The following is a 24,242-nucleotide window of genomic DNA, read 5'->3' as shown; positions in this document are numbered from 1 at the left end:
CGCCACCCCGTGGACTGTAGCCTATTGGGCTCCTCTGTCCATAGGATTTTCCAGGCAAGAACACTGAGTGGGTTTCTATTTCCTTTTCCAAGGGATCCTCCTGACCCAGGGATTGAACCCAGGTCTCCTGAACTACAGGCAGATTCTTTACTGATTGAGCTACCAGGGAAGCCCAGAGAACTTTAACCAAACTTCTTTTTAACCATAACCTAGAAATCATTTTCTAACCACTTTCTTTTCCTATATGAAATACCCCTACCATAAGGACATCTTTGAATTGACCTTCCTGAGCACTACTTCTTAAACTCTCTGTGGTAAATGAGTATTAATTAATTAGCCTATTATTCTTATTTCTAAGTTATTGCTACTGATTTTATAAAATGCAATAAAAATTAGAGTTCCATAAATTATATTTTTACATTGCACAAAATTCAAGTCCAGATATTTTATTATTCAACAGATATCAAGGGACTGTTAATGTTCCTATATGCTTATTCTCACTTTTTGCATTTATTAATCCCAATCCAGTAGCACTCAGCTCACAGATTGGTATGGGTCTGCAGACAACACTTTCAGTAGAATTTTGCTCATGGTCTTTCTTCTTATAGCAAGGTTGTAAAAAAATTGATATGTTCTCATAACTACACTGTTGGAAGAGTACTAACACTGCTCAAAATATGTTTCAAAGTATCTAAACAGCTATGAATGACTCAAGGTTTAAGTAAAGTCCCTTTCATCTTGTAAACTTTAAAAGAAAAACCCCATAACTTGCTGAATGCTGAAATTATTCAATATGGGAGGAATGGAGTCAGAGAACAGCTTTTGGAACTGAATATCAGTGCCTAACTAAGTATGTCCCTTGTAAACATATCCATCTGGGAGGCAGGGAAGAAGAGAAAAAAGAGGGTTGGAAATCATCAGGCAACTCTTTATTTTCTAAAGAAAATATCTTTAAAAAAGCTGTATTTTCCCTAATCTGATTTGTGGAAAGTTAGTTAAATTTAGAAGGAAAAAGAGAAAAAGCTTTGGGGAAACTTCTGTACTTTTTTCCAACAGGAAAATCAATTTGCTTACAAAGAGTTATTCATTCGAAGTAGCCAAGCTAAACTGCACATCAGTGGAAGTAATAGAACAGTTGAATCTAAGTAAAGATTAGAGGCACAGCTCCTGAAAAGTATAATTTGGGCTGCAGTTGGGTGAGTTAATGCTGGTTGACTTGCATGCTCTGTGTATGTAATTTCCTCCAGAGATTAACTAAATACGGTTCTCCAAACCTCTGTGAACAGAGGACTATTTCTAATGTAGGACTCTTGCAATGATATGAAATTACACCTCCAATGTCCTAAACAATTTCACTGGATTTATATTCATTTCCGCATCTGGCTTAGGGATGTCTTTGGGGCAAAATCTTACATCCCAGCTGGCTTGATGGGAAGTTAAAAAAAATTAAAAGTTGAACGTGGTGTGTCTGTGTGTGTGTGTGTGTGTGTGTGTGTGTGTATAAGTATGTGTATATATGCATATATATGCACATATATACATAAAGTATATGTAATATACTATTCGGAGAAGGCAATGGCACTCCACTCCAGTGCTCTTGCCTGGAAAATCCCATGGACGGAGGAGCCTGGTGGGCTGAAGTCCATGGGGTCGCTGAGGGTAGGACACGACTGAGCGACTTCACTTTCACTTTTCACTTTCATGCATTGGAGAAGGAAATGGCAACCCACTCCAGTGTTCTTTCCTGGAGAATCCCAGGGACGGGGGAGCCTGGTGGGCTGCTGTCCATGGGGTCACACAGAGTCGGACACGACTGAAGTGACTTAGCATAGCATAGCAATATACTATTATTATTTATCATGTTTGTTCTAAATCTCAAACTTTCCTTGTTGTATTGAATGATCAACAAGAGAGTAGGTTTCAAAACTGGGATAGACCTTAACCAAGAATGAAGAGCATTTGAAGAGATCTAGGAATTACAAAAAATAGGTATCATTACCAGTTTTGACAAATACTTCTTATCCATAAAGTAGGATAATTTCTGTTCCTGCCTGTCTGGTGTGGTTGTTATAAAATGCAAATGAATACATTTTGTGAGGAGGGAACTATGAAAATAGTAAATTTTGTCCATATTTTTAACATATCAGTCCTATAAAAACAGGTCATTTTAAAGTAAAATTCTTTCCTAAACCTTGTGCCATCCACAATAACCACTAACATTCTTCCAAATGAGTCTCCATTTACTTTCCACTCTTAGAGGATACTGTTTGCCTTTTCCTATACTCTTAATTTCTCTCTGCTGGAATAAGGCTGTAATTGTATTTAGCCCTGTGAAGCACAGTAGATAAGTTATCAATAATCAGGTTATTGATTCCAGTAGAAGCCTTTAATTCACAACTTAGTATAGATACATTTTTGCTGCAAATTAAAAGCAATGCCTTCACAATCATGTAAGGGATTTATCTATATATGTTAGAACTCTTAGGTTACCTGAATAGAGGACAGCCCAATAACAGAAGCCAAGTGGTTCAAAATCAACAGGAAAAATTAAATACATAAGTAAACTTTGAAACAGAAAGCATGCATTACACACAGAGAGAGAATCAATTAGCAACAGATGATTAAATTACTGTTAATATTTTGGACAGAAGAAAACATTGGCACATTACATGCAACCAAAAAACATAATGAAGATATTATGATCATAGCCATGGAGAAAATGATCTTGAGAAATGGGATTAGTGAATCACAGTCAATCAGGGATTGATGATACACTATGATCACTCCCATGAAAAGCTTGTATTCAATCATGACTTGTCGGTAGTGTAGTTTGGACACTTAAAGAGGAGAAGTAAGAAGAAACAGAGTGGTGGACGCAGCGTGGGGAGGAGAGGATAGGACAAACTGAGAAGGTAGCACTGACATATATACACTATCACGTGTAAAAGAAATAGGTAGTGGGAGGCTGCTGTGTATCACAAGAAGCTCAGCTCAGTGCTCTGTGATCACCCAGAGAAGCGGGATGGGAGAGTGATGCTCAAGGGGGAGGGGATGTAGGTACATGTATTGCTGATTTACATTGTTGTAGAGCAGAAACCAACACAACATTGTAAAGCAATTATCTTCCAATTAAAAAATAATTCAAAAATGTAAAAAATAAAACAAAAATAATAGAAGAAATATGATATAACTTGGGCGATTAAGACAGCATCATCCTCATAGCACTATTCTAAGGGATTGGGAAGGTGGCCACCATATAATGGAAACTTACCAGAGGGAAAGTTTCCCAGTAGCCATAAAGAGCTCAGCTTTTAGTGCTATTCTTAGGACCCCAATACTGTAATAGAGATGAAGCGTAGTAGGGCCACTGCCAAACTGGTAAACCTAGATGCTACCATTAAAACAGGCTGAGTAGGCTTTTAGAGTCCAGGAGCCAAAAAGAGTTAGAGTTTTAGGTTTAGAGAAGGATAAGAACCTCTAGTTTTCATACAACAGCGAACCACTGGGGCCTTGGGAAATATTTGGTATATTCTGTGTGTTATAGAAGAAAGAGATTGTAAGAGATTAATAATGTGGATGCTTTAAAAATTAATAGGCTCTATTTTTGAGTGGTTTGCAAAAAGATTGAGTAGAAAGTACTAAAAAAAAAAATCTTAAAATATGTGCCTATATATCCCTTAACTCTCCTCCAGTTTCCAGTACTATAAGTCAATATTGATGCATTATTATTAAAGTCTATAGTCTATAATAGGCTTCATTCTTTTCATCCTTGAGGACTTTCTTCATTAAGAACCCTAAGTTTCTACTGCATATTAGCAAAAGTTCAGCAAAGTCTATTCTATAAATAAGAATATTTATAAAAATACTATGCTAAACTTCTTCACATTCTAAGGAAAATTTTAAATTGTTTTAATAAACAATATAAAAACATATATTCCTGTGGTGAGAAAAACCTTTAAATGGGAGATTGGGGTAATGAATAAGTTTAATGTGTGTAGAGTACATTTCAGTAACTGGTGCAAAGTAAATACTCAGTGAGGTGATCATGCTCAGTTGTATCTGATTCTCTTTGACCCCATCGACTATAACCCACCAGGATCCTCTGTCCATGGGGATTCTCCGGGCAAAAATACTGGAATGGGTTGCAATGCACTCCTCCAGGGGATCTTCCCAACCCAGAGACAGAACTCGCTTCAGTGCAAGCATCTATCATCACTACAGTTGATAGTTCTCATAGTTGTAAACCTTATTCAAAGAAGGGGACCAAATGAAATGTTATCCTACAGAAATTAAAAGAAAAGATTGAGTAATCCACTTCACCAAACACTAGAACAGAGGCTTCAAGAAAAATCCAGTCAAAAGCAGGTCAAATTCATATAGATGTTGAAATCACATGGAGGAAGGAGGTGCAACAACAGGGCAAGTCATCAAGAATTGTGTATAAATAAATGATAGGTACCTATCATCCAGTAGCAGTGACCTTCAAGTTTAAAATAGCTCATTGAAGCTAAAACAATGATGTCGTCATTCATATTCATGATTCTGTTGATAATGTAGCCTGCCTATTGGAAACCTTTATAGCTACCTCTCACACAGTGAGAATTAGTAAGTAAGGATGAGATAGAGCAATAAAGCATCTCAGAACTGTAGTTAAGATTGACTTCTATTCCTTTTATTGGAGCCATTTCATTTTAATGACATCAGAGTGTAATTGCTAAATCAGCTTGAGCACCTCCCACACTGAAACTCTTAGACCAGCACATTGAGCGTTTCTCACTGAGATGGCTCTGTGTGCCCAACTAACAGTAATCTACCAATTATACTCTATATACCACACATACAATATTTGCCCTGAACATGTGCACTGACATAGGTAGCTATATAAATCTTGAGGACATGAATTATGAAATTAAAATTAATTTGGTTGTTTCAATGACACCTGGGTAATATGGATTAAACATAAGTTAAAATCATCTTGATTCCTATAGCCTGTTCTTACTAAATCCCTAAGTAAGATATTAAATCTCACTACTGGTTTGGAAGTGAGGTATAACAAATTTACTCAGGGCTGTCATTAATATTGGGCTTCCCTGGTGAGTCAACTGGTAAAGAATACACCTGCAATGTAGGAGATCTGGGTTTGATTATGGGTTGGGAAGATCCCCTCGAGAAGGGAATGACTACTCCAGTATTCTGGCCTGGAGAATTCCATGGACTGTATAGTCCATGGAGTCACAAAGAGTCAGACACGACTGGGCAACTTTCACTTTACTTCATTAATATACATACAGATTGAAAGTGAAAGTGTTAGTTGCTCAGTCATCTCTGACTCTTTGCAAGCCCATGGACTGTAGCCCGCCGGGTTCCTCTATTCATGGAATTCTCCAAGCAAGAATACTGGAGTGGGTTGCCATTCCCTTCTCCAGGGGATCTCCCCAACCCAGGGTTCGAACCTGTATCTCCAGCATTGCAAGCTTATTCTTTACTGTCTGAGCCACCAGGGAAGCCCAATATATAGATTATGATTCAGGAAGTCTGGCATGAAGCCCAAGACTCTGCATTTCTAACAAGCTCCCGGTGCTACTGCAGGTTCAAAGATGCAACTTAAGTTACAAGGATGAGTTTAGCATACAAGCACTGGAGTCAGTCATACTTTGGAACAGTTACTTAAGGGATGCAAGCTGCAAGCTTCTCACTTACAAAAAGGGAACAATAGAAATTACCCATTTCTGCTGTTTGCTGTGAAGATTAGATGAGATAATAAATGCAGAATGGTCAGTTCAAGGTCAGAAACAACAACAAAAAATGCACCAAAAGCTAGCTTTTGTTGTAACTTTTGTCATTTTTATGACCCCTTTGTCAGCCAAATGATATACATTTTCCAAATCTTTTCATTAATTCACTTGGCAATATAGTTCTTGACTTTTACTAAAAGTAAGGGCATAATAACCAAGAGTTTAATTCTACCAGCGAACATAAAATAAGGATGGAAGGGGATAGCACTCATTTGGACATGAGGTACAAATTGTGCTAGGTTTGACAAGTTCAGAGTGAGCTTATGGCTGAAGCCAGAAAATTGACAGTTACCATGATGGCCTTTATGTCTCTAAATCTGGCAATAGCCATGTACTATCAATTCCATCTCCCAAGCAGCCCAGGTTTAAAGTAGCATCACCTCCTAACTGTTCTGCTTCCCATCTTGACCTTCTCTCACCCATTTTCATATTCCAATTTGAGTAAAAATATAAAAGGGCATATCTCCTGTAGTTCTCTACAGCCTACAGAGTTATGTCCAACCTCCAGAACAAGGTCTCTAGTCCCTGGGATAAATTCCCTGTTTATCTCCTACTGCTTCCTATCCATACTCTGGCCTCCCACATAACATCCTCTCTGCCTGGCATGCCTTCTCCCAGATCTTTTCCTGGTGTCCTCTGGAATAAATGTAAGGTCTCAGGTTATTGGTCATTTTCCCAGAAGCCTCTCTTGGTCCCCTCAGTGTGCTCCCACAGCTCCCTTACCTCTCGCATCACAGTCATATCACTCCTGACCCAACTCTCAAGCAGATCCTCCAAGTCTCTGATCTCTTCGCACCATTCACTTCTCCTTGCTCACACACATGGCAGTTGTGCTCTTCCGTGTGTGTGTGACTCCCTCATGAATGTGTGACTCCCTCATGAATGTCTGCCTCCCTTATAGACTGTTAGCTCCAGGCCAGCTGGGACTGGGCCATTTTCCTGCTCATCAAGATTGTTAAATTGTAACACCAAGAAAATAAAATGTTGAAAATAAAACAATTTATAATACGATACACTATTCCTAGGAATAAATTTTGTAAAATTTATGCAAGACTCTTATTGGAAGACTTGAAAACCTAAGTAAAAAGAGATATAAAAGTTTAAGAATAGAGAAACAATATAATAAATACATCAATTTTCCCTAAACTGATCTATAGATTTGATGTAATTCTAATCAAAATATTGATATAGTGAGTCAAAGAATTTGATGAGATGGTTCTAAAATGTTTACAGTAAAAAAAGATCCAAATAGCTATCACAACACTGAGGAAGAATATTGCAGGGTGTGTGTGGTGGGGAGGGGGGACAGATTATTCCTATTAAATATCAAGAGTTAATTAGTAGAAGGCAGTGATAATTAAAATAGTGTGATATTGTCACAGGGTTAGACAGATTGATCATGAAGTCTGACAATAATAAGCTTTGGTGAGCGTGCTGTGCAATGGAAACATTTATACCATCTGATAGGAATCAGTTCAGTTTAGTTCAGTCACTCAGTCATGTCCTACCCTTTGCAACCCCATGGACTGCAGCAAGCCAGGTTTCCCTGTCCATCACCAACTCCTGGAGCTTACTCAAACTCATGTCCATCGAGTTGGTGATGCCATCCAGCCATCTTATCCTCTGTCATTCCCTTCTCCTCCCACCTTCAATCTTTCTAAGTATCAGGGTCTTTTCAAATGAATCAGTTCTTTGCATCAGGTGGCCAAAGCATTGGAGTTTCAGCTTCAGGATCAGTCCTTCCAATGAATATTCAGGACTGATTTCCTTTAGGATGGACGGGTTGGATCTCCTTGCAGTCCAAGGGACTCTCAAGAGTCTTCCCTAACATCACAGTTCAAAAGCATCAATTCTTCAGTGCTCAGCTTTCTTTATAGTCCAACTCTCACATCCATACATGATTACTGGAAAAAAACATAGCTTTCACTAGATGGAACTTTATTGGCAAAGTAATGTCTCTGCTTTTTAATATGCTGTCTAGGTTGTTCATAGCTTTTCTTCCAAGCGTCTTTTAATTTCATGGTTGCAGTCATCATCTGCAGAGATTTTTGAGCACAAGAAAGTAAAGTCTCTAACCGTTTCCACTGTTTCCCCATCTATTTGCCATGAAGTAACAGGACCAGCTGGAGTAGGAATACTACTTTGGAAAAAGAATTTGGTATTGCACATATCACTCTAAGTTCATTGTTTAAAGAATCTTTTACAAGGGCCCCAGGTGACTTGTATAAGAACATTCATGGATGGAAGTAACTCCATCAATAAGAGAATAAGTAAAGCATGAAATTGGAGAAGGCAATGGCACCCCACTCCAGTACTCTTGCCTGGAAAATCCCATGGACGGAGGAGCCTGGTAGGCTGCAGTCCATGGGGTCTCTAAGAGTCAGACACAACTGAGCGACTTCACTTTCACTTTTCACTGTCATGCATTGGAGAAGGAAATGGCAACCCACTCCAGTGTTCTTGCGTGGAGAATCCCAGGGATGGGGGAGCCTGGTGGGCTGCCATCTATGGGTTCGCACAGAGTCAGACATGACTAAAGCGACTTAGCAGCAGCAAAGCATGAAATATTCCCACTTTTGCATATTACCAATGACAGTGAATGAACCACAGCTGAAAACCATAAAATGGATGAATCTTAGAAAAGTCATGAGTGGGCAAAAAAAAGAAAAAATGGCTTGATGACAAAGTATGATACAGTTCTCATAAATTTTGAAAGCATATAGAAAAACTATAAGTAAAAATTCAGTATAAGATTTACCTCTGGGGATGCGGGGAAAGGACCATGGGGAGGAGCACAGGAAAGTTGGACAGCTTTGGCAATGGAGCTTATAGTCAGTGAAGAATTCATGGGTTTTCATTCTAAGGTAATCCTCCAGGCCTTGAAAAAGTGCAATAAAGGCCATGTGGCATAACTCCTTAACCTATTTTTTCTTAAGCTGTTCAAGAAAAATGAATAAGCTGCCAAGATCAAGCTTTAGTCATCCCCAAAGCGCCGCCCTTTCCCAGAGCACCATGACCAGCCAGACAAACAAGGATACAAACCAGGCTTGACATGACAGCCTTTCACAAGGATGTGCAGTCATGAGAGAAACCTCCTCAACAGAAACTGTTGCCTTTGCAGATAACATGGCCTCCACATTTTCTGCATCACTTGTGGTTAAGGAGAAATTGAAATTCTCAAGTTAAATAAAAATTTTTCATACTTCCCCACTGTAGCTGAGTAAGGCTCAGTTTAACATGAATGCCGTTTTTTTGGTAGCATAAAATCTTAGTGAGCCATGTTCTCCACTTTATTTTCTTTGAACTTTATGCATATTTTTCCATAGACATTTTATGTACAAACAAAGAACGTTATAAGATACTTCTTCATGAGTCACTCAGATCATCAGGGTACATATTCATTGTTACTGGTTTCAGGCTATCAGGAAGCCTAACAGAGGAGGCCAATGAGTTAACCCTTGTAAGGTCGACTTGATTCACCACCATGTTTTCATTTTGTAGCCATAGGTTTCATAACAAGTTTTGAGTCCCATTTTTTAAACTTTTTTTATTTTGTATTGGGGTAGAGCCAGTTAACAATGTGATGCTAAGTTGCTTCAGTCGTGTCCGACTCTGTGCGACCCCATAGACGGCAGCCCACCAGGCTCCCCCATCCCTGGGATTCTCCAGGCATGAACACTGGAGTGGGTTGCCATTTCCTTCTCCAATGCATGAAAGTGAAAAGTGAAAGTGAAGTCACTCAGTCGTGTCTGACCCTCAGTGACCCCATGGACTGCAGCCTACCAGGCTCCTCCATCCATGGGATTTTCCAGGCAAGAGTACTGGAGTGGGGTGCTGTTGCCTTCTCCGTAACAATGTGATAGTTTCAGGCAAATAGCAATGAGTTGAGCCCCATTTTTAAATGCAAGCTCTTATCTTGAAGATATTTTATAGCTCCTTCCTGTGCTAGATTATTCACAAAAATGACCACAATAATTTTTCCATCCCTGTATATATATATCCCTTTGTAATGTGACTTTATCACATATTGCATCAAGAGCCTACTTCCCCTTGCTTTGAATCTTGGCTGCTCTTATGATAATTTGACCAAGACAATGCAGTGAAAATGATACTGCAAGACTTCTGGTCTTGAGCCTTAAGAGTCTTACACTTCAGTCCCCACCATCTTGGAATACTGCCCTGAGACCACCATGGGAAAAAGCCATGGCTAGCCTACCGGGAGGCACATATTAGACCACCCTTTCCCTGTCAAATCCCAGATGACTGGTCACATGAATGACCTCAGATGAGTGTCTGAGAACTGCCCAACCAATTCCAACCTAAATGGCTGAGCTACATAACTGTGAACTAATGGGCTTCCAGTGGCTCAGTGGTAAAAGAATCCACCTGCAATGCAGGAGATGCGGGTTCAGTCCCTGGGTTGGGAAGATCCTGTGGAGGAGGAAATGGCAACACACTCCAGTATTCTTGTCTGGAAAATCCATGGACAGAGGAGCCTGGTGGGATATGGTCCATGGCGTCGCAAAGAGCTGGATGTAACTGAAGTGACTGAGCACACATAGAGAGAACAGTTGCTGTCTATGCCACTAAGTTTGGAGACTGGTTTGTTATATAAGCAATAGATAACTGATACAGTTCCCTTAGCTTTTTTTTTTTTTTAACCCTTTTCTGCATGTGATGTGGGGTATGTGTATGTGTGCCACATTTACTGTAGCTCCTCCATCAGATTTTGGTCAAATTGAAAAAAATGTTTGACATTGTACCCAAGGGTCCTGGAGATGAAGATAAACTAGATAATTCAAAGAATTAAATATTTCATTTAAAAGGAATCCCATAGTTAGGATCTTTAGAATGAGTTATTTAATAATGAGACTTGTCAGGTAAATTCTTTTTCAGAATAGAGTATGTTTGAATTATTATGTTTTTTTGTTTGAATTATTTTTATGCTTTCTTATTATAAGACATTTCTCTTCTTTCATGTCAACAATCTCACACATCCTTCTGTTCCTTCCACATGACTTTCCACATTTCTCTTCCTTTTAGAATCTGTTTATTTTCTCTGTCCTGTGCTGTCATCCTTATTGCCCACAACTTCAGGTTTGTGATAGAAGGACTAAATGGACTAATGCATATGGCTGTAAGACATCACCTCCAAACTACATCTCTGATTTCTCCAGCGTCCCCTCTAACCTGCCTTGTGTTTCTTTTCCTAACAAACTTCACTCTTCTCTTTGCTCCCAGAAATACAGCCCGTGCCTGCTGTGATATGGATATGAGAAACCACACTGCTAAGCAGCTCAGGCTGTCCTTGACAGATTAGAGATTATTTTTTTCTTATTTGGCTGTGTCAGGGCAGCAGCGTTATTTATTTTTCTCTCTGACAGCAGTGACAGCTATTACTGTGCCAACTCCACATCCAGAGAGTAAATGAATGCACTGAAGAGGCATGGGGCCTTCTAGTCAGACTCCCCACAGCCTCCTGAGCTCTGCTGGGCTGCAGCCTCCTGAACATGGAGTCTCAGAGAGCAGCAGCCCAGAGTCTCAGGGGACAGTGAGAAAAACATGGTTGGGAACGAGGGGAAGAGAGCGGGGAGAAACAAGAGAGAAGGTGGAGACAGATAAGAGAGAGGGAAAATAGAGAGCTTTGTAGTTGATAAGAATTAACCAGGGGATACTGGCAAATACACTTTTGGCACTTTGCATCTCTGCTATTGCCGGCCAACCAGAGTTCTTCTTATTAAAACACACACAAAGAGAAACAATAGAAGAATCAGAGTTTCTTGAAGTAAGCAGCATAATCAAGCTGCTTATACTCATAAACCTATTAGATAGCCCCTTCAACTTGTTTTCCCTTTTATTTTCTTTTTAATATAATTGACACATGGAGGAGAATATATAGAATATATATGCAAATTATAAATTATAATAGCATACTGACTACCAGGAAACCCACTTCAAGCCATGAGACAGAATATTACCAATAACTTATTTCCTCTGTGTGTTTCTTTCCATCCCATTCATTTCCCTCTTTCCCAGAAATCACCACGTTGCTGAATCTTGTGATCTTAATTCCCTATTTGCTACACATATACATATATGCATTCTCACCTATATGCATGTATGCTTACACAACATTGTTTAATCTTGGTCATTTATGAACTTTATAAAAAGGTAACATGGAGCTTGATTTATTGATCTTACATTGTTTCCAAGGTTCGCCTACATTGGCATCAGCAGTTTTATTTCTTTCATTGTTTTCAGTGCTGTATAATATTATATACATTTATTTTCCTTTTTTTCATGAAATATGAGTTGTCTAAAAGTGTTTGCTATTATGAATAATGTTGATACAAACATTTTTATACATGGTGCATGTGTGCAAGAGGGTGCCTAAGGAAAACACACTCACTCTCTCCTCTATTGATTCCACCTCATCTCATTTGGGTCACCTCTAACTCCCTCCTCCCTCTTTTCTTCTCCATGTAACGCTGTGAACCTCTCTGGGTGACCCTCACGGTGGAGAAACTTTTCATCTTTAACCTAGATGTTTTATCAATGGTGCTGTATAGAAGGAGAAGTTTTGAAACGACTGTAAAAATAAGACTGATAATTGGAAGCAGGAGACTTAAGTCCAAACCCTGACAGGAGCTCATCAAACGCCTCCATACCGACACTGAAACCAAGCACCACACAAGGGCCAACAAGTTCCAGGGCAAGACATACCAAGCAAATTCTCCAGCAACAAAGGAACACAGCCCTGAGCTCCAAGATACAGGCTGCCCAAAGTCACCCCAAAACCATAGACATCTCATAACTCATTACTGGACACTTCATTGCACTCCAGAGAGAAAAAATACAGCTCCACCCACTAGAACACTGACACAAGCTTTCCTAACCAAGAAACCTTGACAAGCTACCTGTACAAACCCACACACAGCGAGGAAATGCCACAATAAAGAGAACTCCACAAACTGCCAGAATACAGAAAGGACACCCCAAACTCAGCAATTTAAACAAGATGAAGAGACAGAGGAATACCCAGCAGATAAAGGAACAGGATAAATGCCCACCAAACCAAACAAAACAGGAAGAGATAGGGAATCTACCTGATAAAGAATTCAGAATAATGATAGTGAAATTGATCCAAAATCTTGAAATCAAAATGGAATCACAGATAAATAGCCTGGCGACAAGGATTGAGAATATGCAAGAAAGGTTTAACAAGGACCTAGAAGAAATAAAAAAGAGTCAATATATAATGAATAATGCAATAAATGAAATTAAAAACACTCTGGAGGCAACAAATAGTAGAATAACAGAGGCAGAAGATAGGATTAGTTTATTAGAAGATAGAATGGTAGAAATAAATGAATCAGAGAGAAAAAAAGAAAAACGAATTAAAAGAAATGAGGACAATTTCAGAGACCTCCAGGACAATATTAAACGCTACAACATTCGAATCATAGGGGTCCCAGAAGAAGAAGACAAAAAGAAAGACCATGAGAAAATACTTGAGGAGATAACAGTTGAAAACTTCCCTAAAATGGGGAAGGAAATAATCACTCAAGTCCAAGAAACCCAGAGAGTCCCAAACAGGATAAACCCAAGGAGAAACACCCCAAGACACATATTAATCAAATTAACAAAGATCAAACACAAAGAACAAATATTAAAAGCAGCAAGGGAAAAACAACAAATAACACACAAAGGAATTCCCATAAGGATAACAGCTGATCTTTCAATAGAAACTCTTCAAGCCAGGAGGGAATGGCAAGACATACTTAAAGTGATGAAAGAAAATAACCTACAGCCCAGATTATTGTACCCAGCAAGGTCTCATTCAAATATGAAGGAGAAATCAAAAGCTTCTCAGACAAGCAAAAACTGAGAGAATTCAGCACCACCAAACCAGCTCTCCAACAAATACTAAAGGATATTCTCTAGACAGGAAACACAAAAATGGTGTATAAATTCGAACCCAAAACAATAAAGTAAATGGCAACGGGATCATACTTATCAGTAATTACCTTAAACATAAATGGGTTGAATGCCCCAACCAAAAGACAAAGACTGGCTGAATGGATACAAAAACAAGACCCCTACATATGTTGTCTACAAGAGACCCACCTCAAAACAGGGGACACATACAGACTGAAAGTGAAGGGCTGGAAAAAGATTTTCCATGCAAATAGGGACCAAAAGAAAGCAGGAGTAGCTATACTCATATCAGATAAAATAGACTTTAAAACAAAGGCTGTGAAAAGAGACAAAGACGGTCACTACATAATGATCAAAGGATCAATCCAAGAAGAAGATATAACAATTATAAATATATATGCACCCAACACAGGAGCACCGCAATATGTAAGACAAATGCTAACAAGTATGAAAGGAGAAATTAACAATAACACAATAATAGTGGGAGACTTTAATACCCCACTCACACCTATGGATAGATCAACTAAACAGAAAATTAACAAGGAAACACAAGCTTTAAACGATACAATAGACCAGTTAGACCTAATTGGTATCTATAGGACATTTCATCCCAAAACAATGAATTTCACCTTTTTCTCAAGCGCACATGGAACCTTCTCCAGGATAGATCACATCCTGGGCCATAAAGCTAGCCTTGGTAAATTCAAAAAAATTGAAATCATTCCAAGCATCTTTTCTGACCACAATGCAGTAAGATTAGATCTCAATTACAGAAGAAAAACTATTAAAAATTCCAACATATGGAGGCTGAACAACACGCTGCTGAATAACCAACAAATCACAGAAGAAATCAAAAAAGAAATCAAAATTTGCATAGAAATGAATGAAAATGAAAACACAACAACCCAAAACCTGTGGGACACAGTAAAAGCAGTCCTAAGGGGAAAGTTCATAGCAATACAGGCATACCTCAAGAAACAAGAAAAAAGTCAAATAAATAACCTAACTCTACACCTAAAGCAACTAGAAAAGGAAGAAATGAAGAACCCCAGGGTTAGTAGAAGGAAAGAAATCTTAAAAATTAGGGCAGAAATAAATGCAAAAGAAACAAGAGACCATATCAAAAATCAACAAAGCCAAAAGCTGGTTCTTTGAAAGGATAAATAAAATTGACAAATCATTAGCCAGATTCATCAAGAAACAAAGGGAGAAAAATCAAATCAATAAAATTAGAAATGAAAATGGAGAGATCACAACAGACAACACAGAAATACAAAGGATCATAGGAGACTACTATCAACAATTATATGCCAATAAAATGGACAATGTGGAAGAAATGGACAAATTCTTAGAAAAGTACAACTTTCCAAAACTCGACCAGGAAGAAATAGAAAATCTTAACAGACTCATCACAAGCACGGAAATTGAAACTGTAATGAAAAATCTTCCAGCAAACAAAAGCCCAGGTCCAGACGGCTTCACAGCTGAATTCTACCAAAAATTTAGAGAAGAGCTAACACCTATCCTGCTCAAACTCTTCCAGAAAATTGCAGAGGAAGGTAAACTTCCAAACTCATTCTATGAGGCCACCATCACCCTAATACCAAAACCTGATAAAGATCCCACAAAAAAAGAAAACCACAGGGCAATATCACTGATGAACATAGACGCAAAAATCCTTAACAAAATTCTAGCAATCAGAATCCAACAACACATTAAAAAGATCATACACCATGACCAAGTGGGCTTTATCCCAGGGATGCAAGGATTCTTCAATATCTGCAAATCAATCAATGTAATACACCACATTAACAAATTGAAAAATAAAAACCATATGATTATATCAATAGATGCAGAGAAAGCCTTTGACAAAATTCAACATCCATTTATGATAAAAACTCTCCAGAAAGCAGAAATAGAAGGAACATACCTCAACATAAGAAAAGCTATATATGACAAACCCACAGCAAACATTATCTTCAATGGTGAAAAATTGAAAGTGTTTCCTCTAAAGTCAGGAACAAGACAAGGGTGCCCACTCTCACCACTACTATTCAACATAGTTTTGGAAGTTTTGGCCACAGCAATCAGAGCAGAAGAAGAAATAAAAAGAATCCAGATTGGAAAAGAAGAAGTAAAACTCTCACTATTTGCAGATGACATGATCCTCTACATAGAAAACTAAAGACTCCACCAGAAAATTACTAGAACTAATCAATGATTATAGTAAAGTTGCAGGATATAAAATCAACACACAGAAATCCCTTGCATTCCTATACACTAATAATGAGAAAACAGAAGGAGAAATTAAGGAAACAGTTCCATTCACCATTGCAACAGAAAGAATAAAATACTTAGGAATATATCTACCTAAAGAAACTAAAGACCTATATATAGAAAACTATAAAACACTGGTGAAAGAAATCAAAGAGGACACTAATAGATGGAGAAATATACCATGTTCATGGATTGGAAGAATCAATATAGTGAAAATGAGTATACTACCCAAAGCAATTTATAGATTCAATGCAATCCCTATCAAGCTACCAACGGTATTCTTCACAGAGCTAGAACAAATAATTTCACAATTTGTATGAAAATACAAAAAACCTCGAATAGCCAAAGCTATCTTGAGAAAGAAGAATAGAACTGGAGGAATCAACCTACCTGACTTCAGGCTCTACTACAAAGCCACAGTTATCAAGACAGTATGGTACTGGCACAAAGACAGAAATATAGATCAATGGAACAAAATAGAAAGCCCAGAGATAAATCCACACACATGGACACCTTATCTTTGACAAAGGAGGCAAGAATATACAATGGATTAAAGACAATCTCTTTAACAAGTGGTGCTGGGAAAACTGGTCAACCACTTGTAAAAGAATGAAACTAGAACACTTTCTAACACCATACACAAAAATAAACTCAAAATGGATTAAAGATCTAAACGTAAGACCAGAAACTATAAAACTCCTAGAGGAGAACATAGGCAAAACACTCTCTGACATACATCACAGCAGGATCCTCTATGACCCACCTCCCAGAATAGTGGAAATAAAAGCAAAAATAAACAAATGGGACCTAATTAAACTTAAAAGCTTCTGTACAACAAAAGAAACTATAAGCAAGGTGAAAAGACAGCCTTCAGAATGGGAGAAAATAATAGCAAATGAAGCAACTGACAAACAACTAATCTCAAAAATATACAAACAACTCCTACAGCTCAATTCCAGAAAAATAAATGACCCAATCAAAAAATGGGCCAAAGAACTAAATAGACATTTCTCCAAAGAAGACATACAGATGGCTAACAAACACATGAAAAGATGCTCAACATCACTCATTATCAAAGAAATGCAAATCAAAACCACCATGAGGTACCATTTCACGCCAGTCAGAATGGCTGTGATCCAAAAGTCTACAAGCAATAAATGCTGGAGAGGGTGTGGAGAAAAGGGAACCTTCTTACACTGTTGGTGGGAATGCAAACTAGTACAGCCACTATGGAGAACAGTGTGGAGATTCCTTAAAAAACTGGAAATAGAACTGCCATATGACCCAGCAATCCCACTGCTGGGCATACACACTGAGGAAACCAGAAGGGAAAGAGACACGTGTACCCCAATGTTCATCGCAGCACTGTTTATAATAGCCAGGACATGGAAGCAACCTAGATGTCCATCAGCAGATGAATGGATAAGAAAGCAGTGGTACATATACACAATGGAGTATTACTCAGCCATTACAAAGAATACATTTGAGTCAGTTCTAATGAGGTGGATGAAACTGGAGCCTATTATACAGAGTGAAGTAAGCCAGAAAGAAAACCACCAATACAGTATACTAATGCATATATATGGAATTTAGAAAGATGGTAACAATAAGCCTGTATACGAGACAGCAAAAGAGACACTGATGTATAGAACAGTCTTATGGACTCTGTGGGAGAGGGAGAGGGTGGGAAGATTTGGGAGAATGGCATTGAAACATGTAGAATATCATGTATGAAACGAGTCGCCAGTCCAGGTTCGATGCACGATACTGGATGCTTGAGGCTGGTGCACTGGGACGACCCAGAGGGATGGTATGGGGAGGGTGGAGGGAGGGGGTTCAGGATGGGGAACACATGTATACCTGTGGTTGATTCATTTCGATATTTTGCAAAACCAATACAATATTGTAAAGTTTAAAAATAAAATAAAATTAAAAAAAAAGAAATATAAGATATACAAATATGTACAAAGTATGTAAGAATGTATTTATAAATTTTAAAATTATTTACTCATAAATGTAAACATTGGAATAAATTTATATTCTAGAGTAAAGAAATAATATTAGACAAGGTGCTCGTGAACAAGGGTAAAGACTAATTATTAAGCTATCATAATTAGGACAGTGTGGTACTGGTGCAGGGAGAGATTAGAGATCAATTAGAAAGAATTAATGGCCCCAAACAGAAACTACAACACAGCGCAGGAGGCACTGCAGATCTGGGGGGAAAGTGGGGCAGAACAATAAATGACGTTAGAATAATTAGTTGTCACTTTGAGAGAGAAAAAAATTCATTAGATGTCTACTGCATATTATACACAAAAATCTATTTCAGAAAATGGACTTACTACAAAAGGTAAAACTTGAATACACTTTAGAAGAAAATATCTTTCTGGTTTGGGGGCCAGGAAGGATTTAGTAAATAAAATTTTAAGATGCTAGCTGTAAAAGAAAAACATTATAAGTTTAACTATATTAAAATTTAAAAATTCTGTTCATTAAGAGAATCATGAAAAAAGTAAAAGCATAAGACACAAACTGGAAGAAAATATTTGTGGCATCTGTAACTAAGTACAGATCATCATGTAGAATATATAAGGAAACCAGGCAAAATAATGAAAATATGATAAAACAACAATAATAAAAATATAATAAAACAATTCATTAGAAAAATGGATAAAAAGTTTGGTCAGGTATCATATGAAAATATAATCTATTTCATTAACAATCAGGAAAATAAAAATAAAGACTACAGTAGAATTTCATATCATTCCAATTAAATTGCCAAAAATTACAAGGAACAATTGCTTTGGAGACGATTTTTCATTTGTAAAAATGAATATCATTTTGTAGACCCTACCACCGGCACTTCCAGTCTTAGGCATGGATACAGAATGGCCACCAAGTCTGGGAACACAGGCAAATACCTAATAGTTGGTTTATTGTTATTACTCTATAGTCCAGATAAAATAATAGCACACATATTTTCGGACTTTAGAGCTACCCTGAATGCAGTCTAGAGAATTCTTCAGTTCTAATTAAACATGGAGATGTGTAAAATCCTTCCTTTCCCAGCTCTCTCTTTGCTTAGGTTCTTGAAAAACATCTTCTTTGGGAACTGCAACATGTATACCTGTGGCGGATTCATTTTGATATTTGGCAAAACTAATACAATTATGTAAAGTTTAAAAATAAAATAAAATTAGAAAAAAAAAAACAAAACTCCCTAGCAAAGCTGATGAAACAGTGAAATCTATATAGACTCTCTCTCATAAAAAATTCATGGATGATTTAAGGGGGTTGACTGCCTTGCTGAAGTCCTTCTACGCACATCTAATGGTCTGTGTTTCCTGGGTTAAGAACTGGATTAGTAACTAAGAACTGCTGTAAATCATTCTCTTTACAGCGTTAGAGCTTAAGGCACTGACATATTGGCCCCATCCATGAACCATACTTCTTCAGGTTTTGATTCTAGACCCTTGTCCCTTCTTCCAGGTTTAGGAGTCAGCCTTTTGAGACTGCTGAACATCAACAAACCTTATTCCTTTCAAGGACAGAGAAACACTGATTCCATAACTAGCTCCATGGGTGCTCAGGCCTACAAGCCCCAGCTCAGCGGGCATGATCACACAAGAGGGTTGTGTCAGGCACGCTTCTGTGGTGTATTAGAGAGTCCAGCAGGTAAAACAACATTCCTGAAGAATGTTGATACGAATAATATAAACAACCTCACACCTGAATCCAGGCTTTCCAGAGTGAGTTACCCCAAATCCAGCAATTCTAAGGAAGTAAAATGAAGTCATACCATCCTTCCAACTATCTCCAGTAAGAAAGGACAGGTTCAATTTCTACACTGCAGTTATATTCATAGCTCATTATCAAACATTCATATTTTTCATAATTGCTAGGATGGGATGGTTGGATGGCATCACTGCCTCATGGACATGAGTTTGAGCAACTCTGGGAGATAGTGAAGGACAGGGAAGCCTGGTATGCTGCAGTTCATGGGGTCGCAAAGAGTCAGACATGACTGAGTGACAAATAGCAACAACGATAAATGTGAAAATATAAAATTACTGAGGGCTTGGTTTGTCTTGCATATTTAATTATTAATTGCAAAACACTGTAGGAAATACAATGCCTCATCTTAGGAGGAAGACAAAGAGACTCTAAGAGTATTGTTCTCAAGTCAGACAGGCTGTGCCATTTATTACCACTTACTTGCTATGTAACCTTGAGCAAGTCTCAACTTCAGCATCCTTGCATGTAAAAGAAAGATGATAATAGTACCTGTCTCATAGGGGCACTATGAGAATAAGATGAGATAATACTTGTAAAAAGCATAGGTCAATGTCTGGCACATGGAATGCAATTTAAAAAGTGAGCTTTTCTTAAAATTAACACCCCATTCTTCATCATTTAGATTCATACCCCCTTTTTCAAAATATTTTTTTAAGCTGTGGTACTTGTTTTAATTTGTCCTTAACAGAGAAGCTAAAAGTATATCATTTTCAATTCTCTTAAAGAAGTGTTTCACAGACACTGATCAGTTCTTAGGACAAAAATAAACATGATGCCAGTAAACCCTAGGTAGGTTGGCATTGTGATGATACACCTATGTGACCATGAAAGTGGAGACACTGAGTCAACAGTAAAGGAATAGCTCTCAAAGCTGGAGGAAACGAATAGCAAAATAATTCAAATACATGGATTTTATTTAAAAGCAGAGACATATTTTAAATATTTCTTAAGTGATAAAATGGGGGAGACAACTAGAAAAGATGAACAATTTAACCTTAAAAAAATGTTTAAAAATTTCTTCGACTTTATTCCCAGGGGGATATTGTTAAACTTTCCCATGTAAATTGAAAGATGACTTACACCTACTTTTTTTAAATGAAATGAAGTTAATAAAACTTAAGAGCTTTTTCATTTAAATGGACTCAACAATCTCAAATCCTATAGAACATCTGAGTCCAGCTCTAGCACTAACCTGTAGTTTGGTTACAGGGTTTACCAGGAGAAGATCATGGCCCACAGGCTGAGTTTTCATGCATATTCCACAATCACTCTTCAGGATCTTCACATCCTCATACATTTCTGATCCTGAGATTCACGGGCATCTGTCAGCTGACTCTCCAGCACTCCAGTTCCCACATTCTCTTACATCACTCTGTGAGACTGATCTCCAACATGGAAAATTGCACAATATTCCTAATACCCACCAGGACTAACACACTTTATAGTATGTAAAATCCAACTTCTTCATCCCTCTTCACTAAATCACTACCCAGGATCTACCCACTTTTTAAAATTATTCTCAGCCTCCATTCTAACTGATTGTCCTCAGTCCCTCCTCTTGCCTATTTTATCCAAATATAAATATATCTGCATAAACTCAGGCATTCCTTCTTCCCCTTAAAAATGTGGACTTCTTTTTAGATGGGATTCTTGATAAAAATCTCTCATGTCTATGAGAACTTTTAAGGGGATAAATAAAGAAACATGTGGCATGTTAGTAAATATTTATTCTACCATTTTATTTTTTATTTTAATATTTTAAATGTTTTGTGCTAATAAAAATAGAAGTAAAGCAATTTTTTGGCATGAAGAATATGACTCAGGAGCCAAACTATTTGGTTACTAATATCAGCCCTACTACTTATACCGTGTTATTCTCTGAACCTCAGCTGTCTCAACTGTTAAATGAGGGTAATAATAGTATCTACTTAATAGGATTATTTGGAGAATTAAATGAAATAATCCTTGTAAAGCAGTTTTTAAAAGGGCATGGTACATATCAAGCTTTCAATAAATGTTTGTTGTATTGTTCTTGTCACTATTAATTTATCAGGAGAATAGAACTGGTTGTTTTCTAAGATTTAAGTTTAAATTCGAGTGATTCACAAAATGGGAGTTACCAAATTATGAAAGTATCATTTTGGTCTGAATTTAAGTGTGGGCCTTGCCTTCAGTGAACTTCCCTGGTGGCTCAGTTGGTAAAGAATCCGCCTGCAATGCAGGAGACCACCTGTAATACAGTAGACTTGGGTTCAATCCCTGGATTGGGAAGATCCCCTGAAGAAGGAAATGGGGGATTTCCTTATCTAAGAGACCCATATTGTTTCTCGTGGGATTTATTATGTAATTTAGTTGCTTTAAGCATAAATAAAATTTATCTTAGGTGCTGCTTATGGAATGTTTTGAGCATACCTATAAATTAAGCTGGGGCTTGCCAGGTGGCTCAGTTTTAAAGAATGTGCTTGCCAATGCAGGAGACATGAGTTTGATCCCTGGGTCAGAAAGTTCCCCTGGAGAAGGAGATGGCAACCCACTCGAGTATTCTTGCCTAGATAACCCCATGGACAGAGGAGCCTGGTGGGCTACAGTCCATATGGTCACAAGAGTTGGACATAACTTAGTGACTAAACCACCACTAACTTCACTTCAAAATTTTTGAAATTGTTTCTGGAGAGCAGCATAAAACAATGATTGTTTGTCATCATACAGTACCCTGAGCAATCGAACCTGCCAGTGTTCTTCCTCTATTTCTGCCCATCGCACAAGTGTGGAGTCACCCATCATTTCCCAGGGACTGAATCCAATGGAGATCTACCTCTGTCCCACTTAACCACTCCTGTGTTAGACATGGTCCACCCTCCGTCTACCTTTTTCTTTGTTTTCCAGACATTCCTTGCTGGTTTGCTTCCTGTTTATTTGGCCCAGTACTTCGTAGTCTTTTGTGGGCACCTCTCCCCTTCTTCAGATAGTGCTGTTGCCCAGATACCTACCTTTCTCACTCCACATACTTGCTCTGCATGACCTCATTCTCTCAGGATTTCAATAAATTGATGATTCGATATCCATCTTTACTGCCACTGCCTGATACTAAGCCCTCATCATTTCCAACCTAGCTTGGAAATTGTCTCAAGAAATAGTCCCCTTGCTGCCTTTTTCCCACTTCACATGGCCACCAGAATGACCTTCCCAAAGTGTAAATCTGATCTTGTCACTCTCGAGCTAAAGCTCTTTAAGGGTTTCCCTTACCTTGCTGCATAAGATCCTAAAATCTTTAACTTATCTATCCCTTCTGCATTTCAATCTAATGATCCACATTAGGAAGGCACCCTATAAATTTTTGTTGTTCAAGCAAAGAACATGGTTCTAAAGGTTTTGCCAAGCTGCATATCTTACTCAAATCACTTTCTATTATAAATGGTTAACTGTGGCCTTAAAAATCAATTAGAAGAGTTTCTCAGCTCCAATAAATACATATTACTGGATCTCTTGAACTGAAATTTTTAAGAACAAGTCAATTACATACAATGCATGCATGTTAGTATACACACACACACACACACACTATATATTGTGCTTTACAAAAGAGATGTATAGAGTTTTAATAATAGCAAAAGCATGTTATGTAAATGCACAAACAAGTATACTTGAAGTCAGTTATGCAAGGAAACAGAGTAATAATGAAACTGATTATGCCATACTTTTGGCTACAAGTTTAGAATTTAGATCTATTATAAATTTCAGATTTCCATATTATAGAACTGATAAAAATCAATCTTTGCTATAAACTGATAAGTATCTGTTGAAAGTTTACACATCTCAGAGTCTTGAGTCGAGGTATAGGAACAATGATTAGGGATGTGTAGGAATTAAAGATAAATTGTTAAATAAAGAGAGGGTGATAGCAAGAGCTGCTGGATCAAGAGCAGCAGTTTTTAATTTTGTCCTGACCAAGGTCCTACTACTTATAGATGGTGAGACTGAAACAATTAATTAGCCTTTCAAGATGTTACATTTCTCATCTTCAGAAGGAAGAGTTTAATCACACAGATCTCTGAGGCCCTTGCCAGCTTTAAAGTTTGAATATTTAGCTATGGCATACTCACAGAGCAGAAAAGCCCTCCCTTGAACAAGTTTCCAGAAGGATCCAATGCACTGTGACTCTCAGTCACAAACAGTTGATAGACCCCTTAGTTGTCCAGACTTTATGAGGGTCCCCAGTCTACATCTCTGCAAGCCTCCAGCTTCAGCTGTTAAAATCTTCAGCTTCCTCACTAACTTAACCATGCTGGACATTTTCATATAATGTAGCCTGAGTTGTTCTAGGCTTGAACCAATAAAAATTTAAGAGCGAATTCAACATAACCCCCCCTACTCCCCATTTTCAGGTCCAAGTAATGATAGCTCCTTAGCCTTCCAGTGACACACACTAAACAC

General features: G+C 37.9%; 1 protein-coding gene across 2 annotated transcripts in view; it reads right to left on the bottom strand.

Annotated features, from left to right (window-relative positions):
* The window catches only part of SLC9A9 (solute carrier family 9 member A9), a 669,138-nt gene that overhangs the window by 588,257 nt on the left and 56,639 nt on the right, over positions 1-24,242 (bottom strand). The gene's annotated exons all lie outside the window — the stretch shown is intronic.

The sequence above is a fragment of the Bos javanicus genome, chromosome 1, assembly GCF_032452875.1.
Source record: "Bos javanicus breed banteng chromosome 1, ARS-OSU_banteng_1.0, whole genome shotgun sequence".
NCBI lineage: Eukaryota > Metazoa > Chordata > Mammalia > Artiodactyla > Bovidae > Bos > Bos javanicus.
This window is presented reverse-complemented; position numbering and strand designations above follow the sequence as displayed.